The 17,989-nt window shown below is 45.2% G+C and overlaps 1 protein-coding gene across 5 annotated transcripts in view; it reads left to right on the top strand.

Annotated features, from left to right (window-relative positions):
• DAG1 (dystroglycan 1) overlaps positions 1-17,989 on the top strand; it is a 49,200-nt gene that overhangs the window by 14,962 nt on the left and 16,249 nt on the right. For 3 of the 5 annotated variants that reach the window (XM_061128592.1, XM_061128590.1, XM_061128593.1), the window contains exon 2: positions 4,020-4,121. The exons of the other annotated variants lie outside the window; for them this stretch is intronic. The gene's annotated coding sequence lies outside the window, so the exon portion shown is untranslated. The remainder of the gene's footprint in view (positions 1-4,019; positions 4,122-17,989) is intronic. 5 annotated transcript variants of the gene reach the window in all.

The following is a 17,989-nucleotide window of genomic DNA, read 5'->3' as shown; positions in this document are numbered from 1 at the left end:
TCCAGGGGGTCACTAAGAGTCAGACACGACTGAGCGACTTCACTTTCACTTTACACTTTCACGCATTGGAGAAGGAAATGGCAACTCACTCCAGTGTTCTTGCCTGGAGAATCCCAGGGATGGAGGAGCCTGGTGGGCTGCTGTCTATGGGGTCGCACAGAGTCGGACAAAACTGATGCAGCTTAGCAGCAGCAGCAGCTGAGCCAGGGTCTGGTGTGGGGCCAAATACGTGGTCACCTCAGAGCGCTGCTGCCAGGTCAGCTGTTGCCCTGAGGCCCTGAAGGATCAGGGCTCTGCTCACAGCTGGCCTATACCTGTGAGTGGGGTTGGCCAAAGAGTTTGTTCGGGTTTTTCCATACGCTGTAATGGAAAATCCCATATGAGCTTTTTGGTCAACCCAATATATAGCAAGCCCATTGTCCTTCAGATGGGAACTGCCCCTGAGAAGAGGTGTCTTGTGATTGATGTACCAGAATTGATCTGGCTTTCCCCCGGTACTATGACACTTACCGCATGCCTGTGGTGGTTTCATTGTGCTGTTAAGTCACACATTAAAAATTTCATTTATTTTTACACTTAAATACTTTTGAAGCCAGGTGCATTCAGATTTTTGCATCCTCTGTATGCATCAAGGTTGCTTAGGCCTAAGGAGACCGACCAGGCTTTGTTTTCTTGCCTTGAATCCAAGTTTTTTGAGGGTTGTCCTTTAGGGAGGAGAATGTAAGGAATTCCAGAGTCAGGGAGGCGTGGGCTGTGCTGGTGGAAGGGCCGGAGAGGCCACTGGGCACTGCTCAGGAGCTTCCCAAAGGAGCTGATGTCAGCAGCGGGCATAGCGGGGAGGGGAGTGCTGAATTTCTTGTATTCGAGATCTGTACCATTACGTTTAAGAATTGAATTCCTTAGAATTTGGTGAGGTCAAGACCACAGCTATGGCTAGTTGCTTAGGTGGTGAAGCAGGAGTTAAAGCCATGTTTTCTGGTGTTGGCTGCTCTGGTGTCCTTCACTCTTAGGAGTGAAGTCCTTGCTTTTACCTCAAGTGTTAACAAGTGGCAGGTAGGTAGCAGACCCCAACCAAAATGATCCCGGGCCAGGGCAGAGTCATCTCGTTCTTGAAAATCTATAGATCTGTTATAGATGCTGTTTCTCTGAATCGCCTGCTGACTAGTAGTGTTTGATTTTTTTTTTTCAATTGTTAGTATCAAAAACAGCCTAGGCAAAATTTACATGTAGCAATATGCATAAATCATAAATGTACAGCCTGACAGTTTTACATATGTATAGACCACTGAGATTAAGATATAGAATATTTTCAGTAGATTCTATCATGCCTTTACCCAGTCAGCATCTCCCCAGAGGTAACCACTGTTCTGGCCTTGAGCCTAGTTTTGCTCCTCTTGACCTTTATTTCTTTGGCTGTGTTGGGTCTTAGTTGTGGCATGATTTTAGTTCCCCCATCAGGGGTCGAACTCAAGTCCCATGCATTGTAAGGTGAGTTCTAATTAACCACTGGACCACCAGTGAAGTCTCACACTGCTCTTGACCTTTATGTAAGTGGAATGGTATAGAATGTATATGTACTTTGACGTGCCTGTCTTTTCTTGCTGAATGTTATCTGACATCTTTGTGGGTCTATACAGCAGTTTGTTCTCTTTCGTTGTATAGTATTTCACATATGAATATACCACAGTTTACTGCTTTCTCTGTTGGTGGACATGTGGGTAGTCTTTAACTTTTGACTGTCGTGAATAATACTGATAAAAAGCCATTCTTTTCCATGGCTTCTAACACCTAAGAGTGATTTAGATATACTTCACATTTAAATTGCTGGGAATTTTCTTGGTATGCCTTTATTGTGTTTTGCTTTTGGTCTTGTGGAGAATTTCAAGTGCACTCAAAGACAGAGTAATATGAATCCCATGGGCCCGTCACCAGCCCCAACATCCGTCAACTTCCATCCATCAATGGGCCAGTCTTGCGCATTCACACTCCCGACTGTTGTCCCCCTCCACCCCCCACCGTTGTTTTGGAGCGCATCTCAGACATCCTGTCACTTCATCCATCAGTAGTTTAATGTGTACCTGTAAAAGGTAATGGAACCACAACAGCTGCTGAAGGGCTTCCTGTTCCTCTCTATCCTCATGTCCTTCGCTAGGGGTTTGTATCACGGTCCTCGTGGTAGAGTGTGGTTCCCAGTTCCTCTTTACCCTTCATCTTGATCAAGTTGCCTGGGTCACCTGCTTTTCCGGCAGTTTTTGAACCGGGAGCCAGCATGGTGTAGAGCTGGGAAGGTCATCTTAGGGCTTTGGTATGTCCGTCACTGTGGTGGGCACCACTTTCTGTTGGATTAATTGTCATGTGTGCAAGTTAGGCTAATTCCGAGAGGAAGATGGGAATGGACTGGTGAGTACTTCTTTTGTGCTCAGACACACAACTGCCTGTCCCAGATGGCTGCGCTGGCCTGGGACAGATGGTTCTTCCCCCAGTGCTGCTAGAGTCTGGAGGGTGTGACCCCCAGGACAGCTGGGCTCCAGCATTCCTCTGAGACCTTGCCCCTAAGTTGAAAGACAACAGGCCTCAAACTTAGATTCAGCAATACGATTTAGAAAAGGTTAATGTTTTTCAGAAAAGTGAAGCTACAGTATGAAGATTAGACTTGGGAGCCCCCAAGTACGCTGTAGCGTCCCTCTCCTGTCCTCCCTGGGCTCAGCACTGGTATTTGCATCCCCGCTACCCTGAGCCCAGAGTTGTTCTGGGGTGGGCCCAGGAGGCACCCTGGCCCAGGGCTGGCCCACAATAGGAGCAGAGAACACCACAGATACGTTATTATTGGGAGTAATTAGCTCGTAAATTTTCCATAGCAATTTTCCTCTGAGGTAGTCAAGTCTGACTAGAAAAACATAGCACCATGTTTTGATTCATTAGTCATCTGGACACTCACACCCCCCTGTTTTCACACTGGCTAACTATGAAGCACCATTACTCCCAGCTTGAATTTATGACACCCGCTGCCCACTCTGCCCATTAATCCCACAGTGTGAGAGGGGCAGGCTGTCTCATATTCTTTCAACCAGTCCCTCCCTCCTTCCTCTTCCATCTCATGTTATTAATGAAGGAGTTTAACAGTAACTCAGTTTTAGTGAAAGTAAGGGAAAAGTCACTCATATGTTTCAGTCGGAATGTACATTGAAGGGTATTTTGCCAGTCTCTAGCAGTTCTAAGGTACACAACCTTTGACCCAGCAATTCTACGTCTGGGAACTTATCCTCCAGTTTCTTGCCGGAAGCATGCATGTCTGAGAGGGAGAGCGCACCCTTCAGACCAGAACACGCAGGATACTTGGACGGCAGTGCCGCGGGCAGCAGTAGAGGGTGAGGAGATGGATCTGCTCACTCGGGCTGCGGTCTTCTGGTTCTAGCAAAGTGTAAAAAGTAATAGTTACGAGCTATGTGATTCCATTTGAACTTTTAAGAATGAAATAAAAAGAGATGTCCTAGTTTAAATGTTTAGAGATGTGTTAAATGTGTCATTTGTGGAAAGCTGCTGAAGAAATCCAGCCTCATTTATGTATGTCGTAGAATATTGGTGAAATCTGTTTCATCTCCATGTGAATACTTTTATTGCAGTAAGTCCAAAGGACCTGACAGCTGATGGCATCATTGTAAGGCTTACTGTGTGTCTTCTGTGTCATGCCCGGGGATTGTTAGTGGGAAATCTGATACTGGGAAACTGGTTTCAGCCTGCCCAGAGCTTGTGTTTAGCTCTGGAGCCTCTGAACTTGATGAAGGTCTGGTCAGGGGTTTTTTCCCTCCAGGAGGGAAGGCTCCTGGGAAGGAAGGATGAAACTATTTTTAATCTTGAGCAAACATAGCCCAGTGTAGTAATTTCAGGCCCCAGTGTGACATTTTCTTCCATTATCATCCGAGTCACTTTTAAAACAAATAAACAAAGTCCTTTTTTGGTATACTTTGTAGTGTTTCTAGAGGGAAATGGTTTTAAGATACTCCCATTTTGCCTTATAGAGGAGGACTTACGGGCCTGGTGGGCTGTGTTTTGAATCACGTCGTCACAGAGCTTGGAGCCTGGAGCCTGGAACGCTGGTGGACAGAGTGCAAGGGTGTGAGGTGAGTGGTAGGATGAGGGTTACTCAGGCCATCAGTGTTCACAGAGCTCATCTACTGACTTTGCCTCACAACTGCTGATGAACACTGCTGCTTTGTCGGGGAGGCACCGAGGTCCTAGAGGAGAGGCAGACCGCGCCCCACCTTCCTTTCTCTTAGCGCTTCTTTTCATGTCACATAGCTCAGACTTTTGTAACTCAAAATCTGGATACAACTTCAGAATTGCACAAAAAGTGCTAGAGTGGTACAGGAAACTCCTAAATACGCTACCTTGAGTCACTCTTTGTTTCCATTTTGCCTTTTTGCTTTGTCATTCTCTTTTCTCTCTATCTACATTTTTTTCTCCTGAACCATCAATGAGTGATTGGCAAACACCGTGCTGCTTTACTCCTCACTACCTAATCATGTCTCCTAAGAATAAGGATATTCTCTTACATGACCACAATATGTCTGTCAGTATGAGGAAATATCATACTGGTACAGTGTCTAATCTGTTACTACATTCCATGTTTAGATTCCTCACTTGTTCCAACAGTATCTTTGATAACCAGCCCCATGTGAGTAGGTACACAATGCCAGTTTGTCCTGATGATCAGCCTGGCTGGGAAGGTACCTAACAGTTTTTTCCTCTGTAAAGTTGCAGTTTTTTTCCTTTGCAATTAACAAGTAATTCGTGAGAGGACACTATGTAAATATCCTGTTCCTTATCAGACTTGGACCCTCTGCTTTCAGCATGTGGTGATGCTTCTAAGACCATCATTCCTTCTGTATTGTCATCTCACTCAAAGAAGAGACTTCTCGCCTCCTTCACTTTTCTGTTCATTGCTTTGTGTATGTAATTTCACATTGATAACTTAGTTTGATATCACCCGTTCTTGACATTATTCATTTTGAGGCCCAGATTGTCCCAGGTTTGACTAGCAGGAACACAGAGGTTGGCTCCTGTGTTCTTTTGACATGTCTCCGTCATGGTTTGAGCACTTCCTGAATTTCCAGTGCAACAAGATGTTTCAGGTTCCTTTCCCCGGCCTGGTGTCAACCCTTTCCACAAGGAGCCTTGGTTTCTTTTAGTTAAAGTAGCTTTTAGAAGCCAGGATATGGATGCATATGGTATATATGTTTATTTACTAAAGTCTTGAAAATAAATCTTATTTTGTATTCAGTTACTTAATCATGTTGCAGTTCAATAAAGGCATTTCTCGAACTGAATAAAGGAGTTCCAGTTCTTGATTTTTGCTATAAGTGGAACAAATGAACACATGACATTAACAGAGTGAGATGGGCTTTAGCAACAAAATAAAAGGAAGGTTTCACTTGCTCCAAAATTATTTCTGCTTAACTATTACAGAAATTAGCAGAACCACTGAGCTAATTTCTGAAGAGGAAAGATATACCTGAATATCAGTGCCAGGGACCCTTGTTCCGGGCTGTGGACTGCCTGAAGCCCAGCTCCACGAGGCTGTGTCCTTCACCCTATTGTCAGAGCTTTGGAGTAATGGCAGTATCCATCAAGGCAATGAAGCCCATATGCCCTAGTGTTTCAGGTGGCCTTTGACATAGTTTCCCCCTGGTGGGTTCTGGTGTCATGGGAAGACCTGGGTCTGGCCTGTGTTCCCCCTGTGCCATCGTTAAGATGATGTGAACAAATCAGATATGGCCCCTGGGCTGTCACTATTCTGAGGATTTAATAAAGAAGGGAAGGCATAGTGAAGGGTTAATTGGTTAATGGAGGACTGAGGTGGGTGGTTTCCTGAGTAAGCAGCATTAGGCTGGCAGCTCTGCCCTCTGCACTGCTGTGACCTTTGGTAACCACTGACCTCTTCCCTGTCCCATCCCCAGAGGACCGCCACATCTGAGGTTCTGTTGGGCAGGACCACTGCTTCCCTGTCGAGGTGTAGATGAAGTTAGAACGTGTTCATTCTCCTTGAGAATGTTTCAGGCGTGATTCCTTTCAAGCCTGTTGTGCCCCATCCCATAATAATTGCTGTGCACCAACCACTTACAGGCTTCAGTGCCCAGGTCCTCTGCTGGTTGCTGTGGGTCATCCCGCAGGATGTGAGCTACAGAGGAGTAACCAGCGTCAGGCAGGTGCACCCCAGTCCCGCGTGAGGTGCTCACTGAGTCTCAGATGCCTGTTGAGGTTCCGGCCTCGTCGCTTTCCTGGCTCCATGGTCAGTGTCAAAATGAAATACTTAATCGTCTGTAAAAGCAAAAGATAGCTGAGGTCCCTGGTTGCATTGCAGGTAAACCAAAAAAACATATGCACGCTTTAAATTGCTCTTCTTTGAACTAGCTGCGGTCATTTACAGGGTGGACCCTCTCAGACACTGCTGCTCAAGTTTGCAGCTGCACTAATCTTTGGGGTCGGAGAGGTGGCAACTCTGGTGTCAAGAGTGTGCTGGGTGACTTCCTGCTTCTTAGCCTTAGAGAGGTTGAGTTACTTGAGGTGTGTGAGGAGTGTGAGTTTATCAAGAGAGCTTGACTTGAAAACAAAAAAGCTGCTCTCTAGATAAATGCTCCTGATGACCGGTGAATTTACTCTTGTTAGTTCTTTGTCACAAAGAAGTTACGATTTTCCTCTACTCATTTGCTGAATACAGCAGGCAGTGATCGCAGTGATCCTGGCAGAGGACTGGAGGGCTGCTCTCTCCCTTTGGATGAGAGGTATTTCCAAGGAGGTGGAGGCTCCGTTTGCTCCCTGTCCAGTTGTGAGTCACGTTGATGGTGAGACATCTACTCGGGTTGTAACAGTCAGTGAAATCCCAGAAAGGACCCTACAAGAGGCATCTAGAGAGTGAGGACTGTGGTCTTTGTGGCCGTTCTCCGTGTACTAAAGTGTCTCCAGCCTAGCTTGCTGCCTTAGGATAAACAGCCTGAGCAGGGTGTGGAGGGCACTCTCTCTGGTTCCTGTTGGTTGTTGTCCTGACTGTCTTGTCTCGGCTTCGCCTACTGTACAGAAATCTTATCAAGGGATGACTAGGTTACGGGACATATGGAGAGGCAGAGACCAAGTCCTCTTTTATCAGTCAGGCTCTGCGGGGGCAGCTTGGGTCTGAGAAGATAGAAACAGAGCTCCATCTAGTTTACTCACACTTTCTCTTTTGCCGGTGACCTTTCTGCCTTCTGTCTCCTTTTCTGACCAAGGACGTTCTGATGGGTGGGCAGCAGCTATCTCTGTGGTTCTCTGAGGGGCCAGCCTGTTAGAAGGACTGTGTTGCCATGAATCCCTCACAGTGTCTGCTTTATCCCTGTGTAAGATAAATGCAAAGAGGTTCCTGACTCTTGATTAGCTCTGTTCTTAAGGCCACAGAACTTTTAAGGTTCACTGGATTTGGTATACAATGAAAAGACATGAAATAAACTTGTCATTTACAGAAGAGGCAGTTAGCTCCCAGCACAAATGATTTACCTAGAGCCTGGGAAGGGTGCAGGGTGCCTTGGTGCTCGCGTTAGAAGCCAGTTGAAGATCCCTGGGGAAAGAATATGTGAAGAGTATCTGAAGAATGAAGCTATGGGCTGGTGGGAATCCACTCTTGCTTGATGGTGGCCTTGCTTGGAAATTTAGAAGATCTCGGCTCTTTTGGGAAGAAGAAAACAACACCTTCGTGCATCAGAAAAGGCTGGCCACTGCTGAAAAGTACATTACTTGGTAGCTGCTGCTGTCTCCCCAGTACTTGGGAAGAAGTAAATTGTGTCTGCGCCCTTTTGATAAGACAGATGGTCCTCTGCATTTGTCCTCCCCTTATCTGTTTTTGCTTTTAATTTTGAATCCTTGGGTTCTAAAAGTCAGGAAGGAATTTCCAAATAATTACTACTGAGTGGACACCCACTTCTTCCTTTGTGCTCAGGGAGGGATCAAAGCCTGCAGAAAGAGTAGGTAGAAGCAGTGGGAGGTGAGGACAAGGGCATCTTCAAGGGTTTCTTCAGCTATGTTCAACCCAGATGTAAGTCCATTCTACTCCAGGCCTGATTCTGAGGTCACGCATAGCTTGACCTTCTTCTCAGCATTGGTCTTGTTCACTGCTTCGGTGCCTGGTCACAGAGGCACTGTGGCTTTCCAGTGCAGGGGTTCCCAGAGTCTGCAAGGCCGTCTTTGGGCTTTTTTGCTCCAGCCTTCGGCAGCATACCCCTAAAACTGACCGGAGAAGTTTGCGATTCTTTAGATTTTGTAGCTGTGGCAAGGCTGAGGTAGGTAGAAAGCCCAGTTGGACAGAGCCACATGTGGGAGGGAAAGAATTCTGCTAGCGAGAAAGTCTGAGCAAATGGAGCGGGTGCTAGTTGTGTCTTGTCATTTTGTAAACAGGGTTTGTTGATCTGGCCATTTCTGGTGTGATTGAAATGTTCTTGATGGTCGGGCCTTAAGAAGGAGGCCCCCAAAAAGATTATAGTCAAAAGCAAGTCATAGCTTTATTTTTTTATAATTATTTATTTTTAATTGGAGGATAATTTGTTTACAATATTGTATTGGTTTCTGCCATGCATCGATAGGACTCAGTCATTGGTATACATGTGTCCCTTCCCTCTTGAACCTCTCTCCTACCTCCCACCCAGGTCATAGCTTTTAATGTTGAATGTTGCGTGTTTGCCTAGATAAACACCCAGAACAATGGCATCTTCCTGTGAGGGTGCAAGAGCTCTGAGTCCCAGGGGCTGGGCTGGGATTCCCCTGTCTGGCTCCTGACGCCTGTATTGAGAGGTTGCTGGTGGGGTCAAAGGGGGCTGCGGGAATGGGGGACCTGAAGAGGGAGCTGGTAGTGGCTGGGGCCTCCCGGATATTTAATCTCACGCCTCTGTTCTGAAATCTGAGTAGCTAGTTAGGTCAGGAAGGCCAGCAGTCAACTATCTTTTTCTAACCTTAATTCACTGAAGCCTAATTAGCATGTTAGTTTTGAGTGAGGGTACTTATTTTTAGTCTTTTGTAGAACAATGGACGGAGAAGGCAATGGCACCCCACTCCAGTACTCTTGCCTGGAAAATCCCATGGACGGAGGAGCCTGGTGGGCTGCAGTCCATGGGGTTGCTAAGAGTCAGACACAACTGAGTGACTTCACTTTCACTTTTCACTTTCATGCATTGGAGAAGGAAATGGCAACCCACTCCAGTGTTCTTGCCTGGAGAATCCCAGGGACGGGGGAGCCTGGTGGGCTGCCGTCTATTAGGTCGCACAGAGTCAGACACAACTGAAGTGACTTAGTAGTAGCAGCAGCAGAACAATGGAAACAAATATCAGAAAGCTCAGCTTTTAACTTCAAAGTGTGAAGTGAAGTGAAAGTGGTTTAGTCGTGTCTAACTCACTCTTTGTGACCCCATGCACTATATAGTCCATGGAATTCTCCAGGCCAGAATACTGGAGTGGGTAGCCTTTCCCTTCTCCAGGGGATCTTCCCAACCCAGGGATCGAACCCAGGTCTCCCATGTTGCTGGGGGATTCTTTACCAGCTGAGCCACAAGGAAAGCCCTTAAAGCATGAAGTCAGATGATTATTTGCTTTGCGCTTGGTGAATCATTTTGGGGATTCAGTGGAAACCCTGTCACTATACCCTGGTATCTGCTGAAGGCCTGCTCGGTGCTCGGCGCCAGTGGGGGAGAGGGCAGCAGAGCGTCTGTGGCCCCAGGCCCCTCCAGGAGGGGGACCTCTGCTTCTCCCTTTCCTCTCTGGGCAACCCTTGGCGTCCAGCCTTGACCTGTCAGGTACCAGCCATCCTGCCCTTACAGTGCTATCCCAGCCCTACCTTTTTCCTGAGATGGGTTGGATAGCCAGAGGAAGTTTGGGGTATCATTGCAACTTGTATTTTCTAGTAAGCACCTACTTGAAAAACACTTGTGTTTAGTTTATTGCCTCTTGTGTGTAATATATAAGTATTTCATTTATTACCTCTTATTAGTAATGTATGTAAATCTTAATTGACTGTTTTTGTGTGAAACTTGGAAAGACTACATGCATAGCAAATGAAGCCTCACACACAGCACAGAGTAGGTAGTCGGTAAACACGCACTGAAGTGTTAATTATTGTTGGGCTGTCTTGGGATAATTGTAATTTACTTTAATTGGGTCCTTGGATGCCACAAGGGTATGTGAATGGAGTAATTCATTTCTGCTTGTTTCTGTTGGGTCTGGCCACCCACCTCTCACACTTCCTCCACTGCTTCCACCCCACCTGCAAAGAGTCCAGCTGCTGCAGCCAGACGGACAGTTAGGCCTGGTCCTTGTGTGTGGGCTCTCAGTTTATCCTTTTCCAGCCTTGGTGCCTTTCCCGAGGCACTTTTATTTATTTTTTGGCTGCACCATACAGCTTATGGGATCTTAGTTCCCCAACTAGGGATCGGACCCAGGCTCTCAACAGTGAGAGCGCAGAGCCCAAACCACTGGACTGCCAGGGAATTTGCCTGAGGCACTTTTAATCAATAATTAAAAGTTGATCTAAGTCTCATAAGTGTTTTTCCTAAAGTCTAATTGGTGTAACTCTTGAGTGATGTGGAGTTTCAAAAAATATTTATAATCGTAGTAAAATATATATAACAAAATTTTCCACCTTAACCATTAAGTTTTTTAAAAACTGTGATAAACAACATAAAACTTCGCCATCCTAATTGTTTTCCGTGTGCAGTGAGTACTGAGTCATGTTTAACAGCAGCACGTGGAGTTCAGTGGCGTGTAGAAGGAGCTGGTTTTTCCATGAGCTCTATCACATAGGATGTTAAAGATCTACCCAGGTTTGAAATCATGGCCCAGTGGAGAAATGGCCGTTTGGCCCTGGCTTCTGAACCTCGCCTTTCTTCCCTTCCTCTGGGATGTGTTTGCACCTGAGTGGGTTTGTGCCCAGGTAGAATACCTTTATTTCCTTCCTGCCTTTGTTGAGAAAACCACACCACCGTCAGCAGAAACCACTGCCCTTCCTGGACCTCCGCTTTTGGTATCTGTGATCACTGAGCGTCTAAAAAGAGTTCTCCGAGCGAGAAAGGCGTTCACATCGTGTTTCTGTTTGATAAAGGCTGTTGAGTAGTGCTTGCTTCTCACAGATAGTCATTTTTTCCTCCCACCTATTTTTTTACTGTCAAGTCTCTTGCTGTGTATGTGGCCCCGGACCCTTGGTGCATTTCCGAGCTCCTGCTGGTGTCTTTGCCAGGCCGCCCCCACACCTCTGGTGATGCGCCCATGGCTCACAGGCCAGACAGGACCCTGCCTCATGTCCGGGGAACCTCTCCTGCCTCCGCGCTGTGAGCGATTAGAAGGTGACACCTTGCATCTTCAGCAGTGACTTGGCTCAGCGCCTTCCTTATCTGACGCTAAGGTGTGAAAAAGGCCTGTTTTAAACGCAGAGCAGAGAAATCTGCCCATGTTTTTGGTATTTAAAACCCAAGTAAACAATGACTTCACACTATTGTTTTCCATTGTGTTGAGTACATCCTGTTGGCAGTCAGATTGAGCAGTTTTAAACTGGTTAACTCTCCAGGATTTTTAGATTAATAATAGACATTTAATGTTTACTTTTAACTTCTGAGTGTCTGTACAAAAGCCTTCTTGCTGGATGGAACCTAAGGTGGTTTTTTCAGTTAAGATTATTCCTTTTCATCATTTAAAATAAAGTCATGGAATGTTATTCCTTTCATTTGGTTTTAAAAAGACAAATCTCATTTTCCTTACATGTCTTTTTTTTTTATTCTTTTTTTTTTTTTTTCTCTTCTTTTTACATGTCTTAATTACCATGGTGAATGGTAGCAACTGGGCAGTGTAGCTACTGTTTTTAGGTAACTAACTTAGCTGTTGGAGATTCAGGGGTTCCTGCCAGTGGTGGAGTAGGCTGCCTCTGCCTCATTTTGTGTGGTTAATAATGGGTTGAATCCCACAACTTTTCCTTTATTCCTAGAAAGTAAAAACTAGTAGGGAGCCACCCTCTCAGAGATGTTAGTTAAGATATTTTAAAGTTTCATTCTCTGTGGGCTTTTCTGCATGTGAGGAAACATTGAGTTCACTATGAATTGTGTTAGTGCCATGAATGCATTTGTTCCTTGAGTTTTTGAGTGGAAAGTCTTTATTGCCTGAGCCGCCCCTGTGTCTTCGGTACTTGCAGGTCTGGGAGATAACCTTAGTGGGGCAGAACTTCTGCTTTCCTGGGGCTGGGCTTCCAGAGGGAGTCCTCTGGTTCCCGGGGATCCAGGTGTGTCTGGGCAGGGTCACAGGATGCTCTGCCCGCCCCCTCCTCGTGCTTCATTTGCCTAGAGTTAGGGATTAGTGACAGGAGAGAGGCCAGAAATACTCATTCTGGTGAACTCTGCCTCTGGTGTCTGGGGTCCTCGTCTGTCATTGAGTAATTGCTCTTGATTCTCTAGTTGTGTCCCTGCTGCCTGATGTGGTCAACTTGAAATGCACTTGCCTCCAAGGCAGATTGATGTATTTTGTTGCACAAAGGATACCACTTTGTAGACAACTGCTGAAAACTTGGCTTTGTATTTCTGCCCATCACTGGAGAGTCCCCAGCGTCACAGCTGGAGAAAGGAAGTGTGCCCATTTCCCACACTGTATGCTGTGGCTTGCCGAGCAGGCGTTTAGAGTGTCGGGCTTCACCCAGGCTCTGGGAAGGTCCCTCTTCACAGAGTTGGATTTTGCTGGGGTCTGGAGCAGTGCTCAGCCCAGACTTGGTGGGGGACATTGCACTGGGGCCTGGCACAGAGGAGTACGTTACGCAAAGCCACTACCCATTTCTCAGCAGGAGAGCTTCGGCAGCCTCTATCAGCCAAACACTGGTGAGTTTAGCCAAGACGTATTCTTGGGCTACTGTTAGCATTTCCTGGTTCCAGAGGGTATCCTGTGAGTGTGCATGTGCAGTGTTGAAATGAGCAGCTGTGTCAGGGAGACTGGGTGACTCTGACCGTAGTCTTTCTCTGGTTCCTGGGCACCTTCTCCTCCCACCATGTTCTGGCCACAGGCTCTGTGTGACCATGGCTGAGTGTTTACCTCTCTTTAGGCCTTGCTTCCGAAGAATGGGGAGGAGGATCTCTGTAGTGCCTCAACCTCTGGACGACCTACTATATGACTGTGTGTATCCCAGAGGGATGTCCTAATCCTGGTGTTTGGATCCAGCCTGACAAGTTCCTAGCACAGGGAGAATGACCCTTGTTTATAGGAAGCCAGTGGAGAAGGCAATGGCACCCCACTCCAGTACTCTGGCCTGGAAAATCCCGTGGACGGAGGAGCCTGGTAGGCTGCAGTCCATGGGGTCGCTAAGAGTCGGACGTGACTGAGCGACTTCACTTTCATTTTTCACTTTCATGCATTGGAGAAGGAAATGGCAACCCACTCCAGTGTTCTTGCCTGGAGAATCCCAGGGACGGGGGAACCTGGTGGGCTGCCGTCTATGGGGTTGCACAGAGTCGGACACGACTGAAGTGACTTAGCAGCAGCAGCAGCAGTGTCAGAATGATACAAGGCCGATTTTCAAGACCTTTTCTTGAACAGAACATGTTCCCCAGAACATGGAAAACCAACACATAGCAGCAGTTGGAGCTGTGCCCTGGTCATGGCCCGCTTGCTAAATGCAGAACACTTAGTCATGCTCATGAACCAGATACCCTGTGTCGTCATGTGTCCACAGATAGCAGACTGAGCTTATGTTCCTGTTAGGAAAGGGTGTGTCTTATACTGTCGGCTTGTTTTCACATAAGCTGAGAATGTTTAAATGGAGAATCTGATTGGAAAAGTAAAAGGTCGTCTGGATCTAATAAATAGAAAAGCAAGTGCACAGAAGAGTGAAGACCTGGGAACAAGATTTAAAAAAAAAAAAACACCTCTTGTATCCTCTCCATTCATGTATTAGGTATGTGCTTGGCATACATCAGTGATTGCAACGGACGCATTCCTGCCCTTGACTTCTACAGCTTACAGTCTTGTGGGGGTGTTGATTAAGCTGCACCATTTACTAAATAGTAATTACTGTGTATAACAAAGGAAAAGGCCATTGGAGAAAGCACTATGGGACAGTAAAAGAAACTCTAAAGTTACACTTTAAGATAGTATAAAACAGAAGACCCAGAAAATTAAAAAAATTAAGTGATAAACTGTAAAAGGGGTACAGAAGCACAGACAGTTAAGAAACTGGGAGATATTTAAAAAATAAAAACACAGAAAAGAGCTTCAAGAAATTCTTTTAATTTGGGGCAGTTTATAAGGGTCTCAAGAGAAGACCTCCACCCAGGGTGCAGTAAACACCAGCTGTTGGAGAGCTTGAGTGTTTCCTACCTTGCCTTTCCTGGTAGAGGACCTCACTGGGATTTAAGTCGTTCTTGGCACTGATGCCTGTAGGACCCCAGCTTCTAAATCCGTGGTTATTTGGTGTCCCCCTTGAGAAGTAAGGCATTTAATACTGCTGGCAGACATGTTTTTCACGTTGCTTTAACTTCCTTTTCCTTGATGACTAGTGAGGTTGAGCATCTTTTTGTATGTTTGTTGCTATTCAGGTTTTTTGTAAAGTACTTGTTATCTCCTCAATCCATTTTTATTGTTTTAGGGCACCTGATAATTTTGATAGGACTCCTTCAGCTACTGTACACCCTGAAAAAGCTGTCTGCCAGGCTGTGGTTGGTCCTTTTTACTTTCTTTATGGTATCCTTTTATTGTACAGAAATTTAAAATTCTAATTCTGATTTCTTTTTTTAGGGGGCAGGTTAAAACATTTTTTTTTTGGAAATAATTGTAGATTCATATGCAGTTGTTAAAAATAATACTGAGAGATCCTCTATGCCCTTTACCCATACATATTTCCCCCCATGATAACATCTTAAATAATATTACAGTATTACAAGTGGGATATTGATGTTTATACAGTCAAAATACAGAACCTTTTCATCACCATTCAGATCCACATCTACTTCCTGCCTGTCCTAACTCCCTTTTTAACTCCTGGCAACCACTCATCTGTTCTCTAAAAAATTTTGTCACTTCAAGAACGTTACATAAATGGGGACTTCCCTGGTGATCCAGTGGTTAAGAATCCACCTTCCGATGTAGGGAAGTTGGGTTTGATCCCTGGTCTGGGAAATAAGATCCCTCAGGCCATGGGCCACCTAAGCCCTTGAAATGCAGTTGCTAAGCCCACGCACCCTGGGGCCCGCTTGCCACAACTAGAGAAAAGCCTGAACACTGCAGCAAAGATCTCGAGTTCTAGTTCTGTAGGCCTCGCCACTGCTGAGCAGTGATTATAAAGTTCTGACTTATAAAGTCCTCCCCGGACACCATCCAGCAGGGAAGGAGAGGCTGCTGCTTATTACTTGGGTGGGAATATATAGAAGTCTAGGTTCCCAAGTAGTCTCCACTGATACCATGAGGCTGGAGGAAGAGGGCGGTGCATTGTTCCTGGCTAGTGGGGATGAAAGTCCCAGTGCCCCCCCAGTGGAGATGTTAGGGCGTCTTATTACAGCCTCCTGAGGGTGGAAGTCTAGGCTCCCCACTTGGCCTTTGCCAGCATGGGTAGGAGTAGGGCCACAGTTTCTTTCTGTGGTGTTTGGCTCGAATAGAGCTGTTATTGTCTAAATGTTTTCTGTCTTGCTAGCCTACCCCCTTCCTGCTCCTTTGGCTAAAGAGAACAGACTTTTGTTAGGATGTTTTTTGCCTCATCTGTTGGCATTTCTGGGTTGCCAGCTTCTTCAGCTCCCAATTCTGGGATATATGAGTCAAAAAGAAGACGCAGGGAGCTCACTACTTTTATCATTCCTTGAATCCTGGGGTCCCTAGCTGCTCTGCCTTCTCTTGACTTTTTTTAAGAGTCTCATCTTAAAAAAAGTCTCATTTATTTTTATATATATAGTGTCTAGAATTTTACCTTGTATTTAGTGGGAAGCTAAGGAGAAATACACCTCCTTCATCTTCTTAGAAGTGAAAGTCCAGCTTGTCTTTTTTCTTTTAAGTTTTATGTTTTTGGATATCTTTTAAAAATGCAATCCTTCCTTATGCTGATATTCTACTATATTCTAAAAATTTCAGAGTTCTTTTTACATCTGTGTATCTAATCCACCTGGGATTTGTTTTCGATGGAGAAATGACAGAAGAACCTAACTTTTTTCCTACACAGACGGCCATTTGTCCTGGCGCCTTTGAACATCTTTGCAAGCTGGTTTTGGCTCTCCCTCTGCTTCCCTGGTGGCTCAGCTGGTAAAGAATCTGCAATGCAGGAGACCTGGGTTTGATTCCTGGGTTGGGAAGATCCCCTGGAGAAGGGAAAGGCTACCCACTCCAGTATTCTGGCCTGGAGAATTCCATGGATTCTATAGTCAATGAGTTTGCAAAGAGTCGGACACAACTGAACAACTTCCACTTTCACTGGTTTCGCAGTCCGCTGTCTCCTCTGCCCCACCTGATACAGTAGCTTTGTGATAAGTCTTAGTTTGGTAGGATAGGACTTCCAACCCTCAGGATTGTTATACTTTCTTGGCTTTTGTCTCATGAATTTTAGTTCAAAAAATAAGAACAGGAATAGCAAAATCAACATTGAAAAAATCCTTTTGGCTTTGGCTTGGACTTACACTGACTTCAGAGTATGCTGGCTGTTTCAGTGACCTTGTTTTCTTCAGCGTTTTTATTTACTTTTCATTACCCACGTCAGAAAGTATCACGTGGCCCCGAGACAGCTTGGCTCAGGGCAGGGTTTCTTCCTTTTTCAGAATGGGAAATTGCTTGTGATGGTTGTGGACATCTGTGGGCACCCAGAAAGCCCCACAGTGAGGTCATGAGCTGCTTGAAGCAGGTATGGCAGACAGGAGACAGTGTGTAGGGTTTTAGGCACTATTGGGGGTGGGGGGTAAGAGAGTTCAAGTCAATTTTGTTCAGTAGCACTGAGTGCAAATATAGGCAGTATTGGGGGTGTAAGAAGTGGGCAGTTGGCCACACTTCTCTGTGCAAATACTTGGTATTTCAGTTTTTCCAAAAGTATATGTGGTATTTGCCATATTGTCTTATCTCTTTGTATACCTACACATGTTTTTTTCCCTAGTGGACCATTTCAAAATGAGTTGCAGAGATTTTTAACACTTCATCTCTAAATACTTCAGAATGGAGGATGACGTTGTCAAGCCACACTGCCATCATTTCACCTAAGAAAATTAACAATAAATTTAATCTCCAGCCCACATACAGAATTGGTCAGTTATCCCTTTGGGAGCTGGTCTTGTGTGTGTTTCTTTTTTTCTTTTTAAAAAGTAACTAAAAAAAAAAAAAGTAACTCCAACACAAATGAACCTATCTGTGAACCAGAAATAGAATCAGGGACACAGAAGATGTGGTGGTTACCAGGCTGGCGGCGGGTGGCAGAGGGTTGGATTGGGAGTTTGGAATTAGCACATGCAAACTGGTATGTATAGAATGGATAAACAAGGCCCTACTGAATAACACAGGGAATGGTATTCAGTATCTTGTGGTAAACCATAATGGAGAAGAATATGAAAGAGAATGTATATACACGTATAACGGAGCCACTTTGCTGTGCAACAGTAATTAACACTGTAATTTAACTGTACTTCAATAAAAAATAAAAGCAAAGTCAGTCCGGGATCCAGTCAAGATGTACACACTGCATCTGGTTGCAGTCTTTAAATCTAGAATAGTCCCCTTATATTTAGAGGTGTCAGCATTTGGAAAGACCAGATCAGTTATCTTGTAGAAGGTCCTGTCATACCTTCCAGATTTGTCTGATTGTGTCTTCATGGCCCCGTGTTTCCTATAAATTGGAAGTTAGGTATAGAGCAGCACTACCCAACAAAAATATGATGATGTGATCCACTATGTCATTTAATATTTTCTGGTGGCCATGTGGAAAAAAATAAAAATAAGCAGGTGGAGTTAATTTTAATCATGTATTTAATATTTTTATTATGTACTATTT

The sequence above is a fragment of the Dama dama genome, chromosome 24 (assembly GCF_033118175.1).
Source record: "Dama dama isolate Ldn47 chromosome 24, ASM3311817v1, whole genome shotgun sequence".
NCBI classification, from domain to species: Eukaryota; Metazoa; Chordata; class Mammalia; order Artiodactyla; family Cervidae; genus Dama; species Dama dama.
This window is presented reverse-complemented; position numbering and strand designations above follow the sequence as displayed.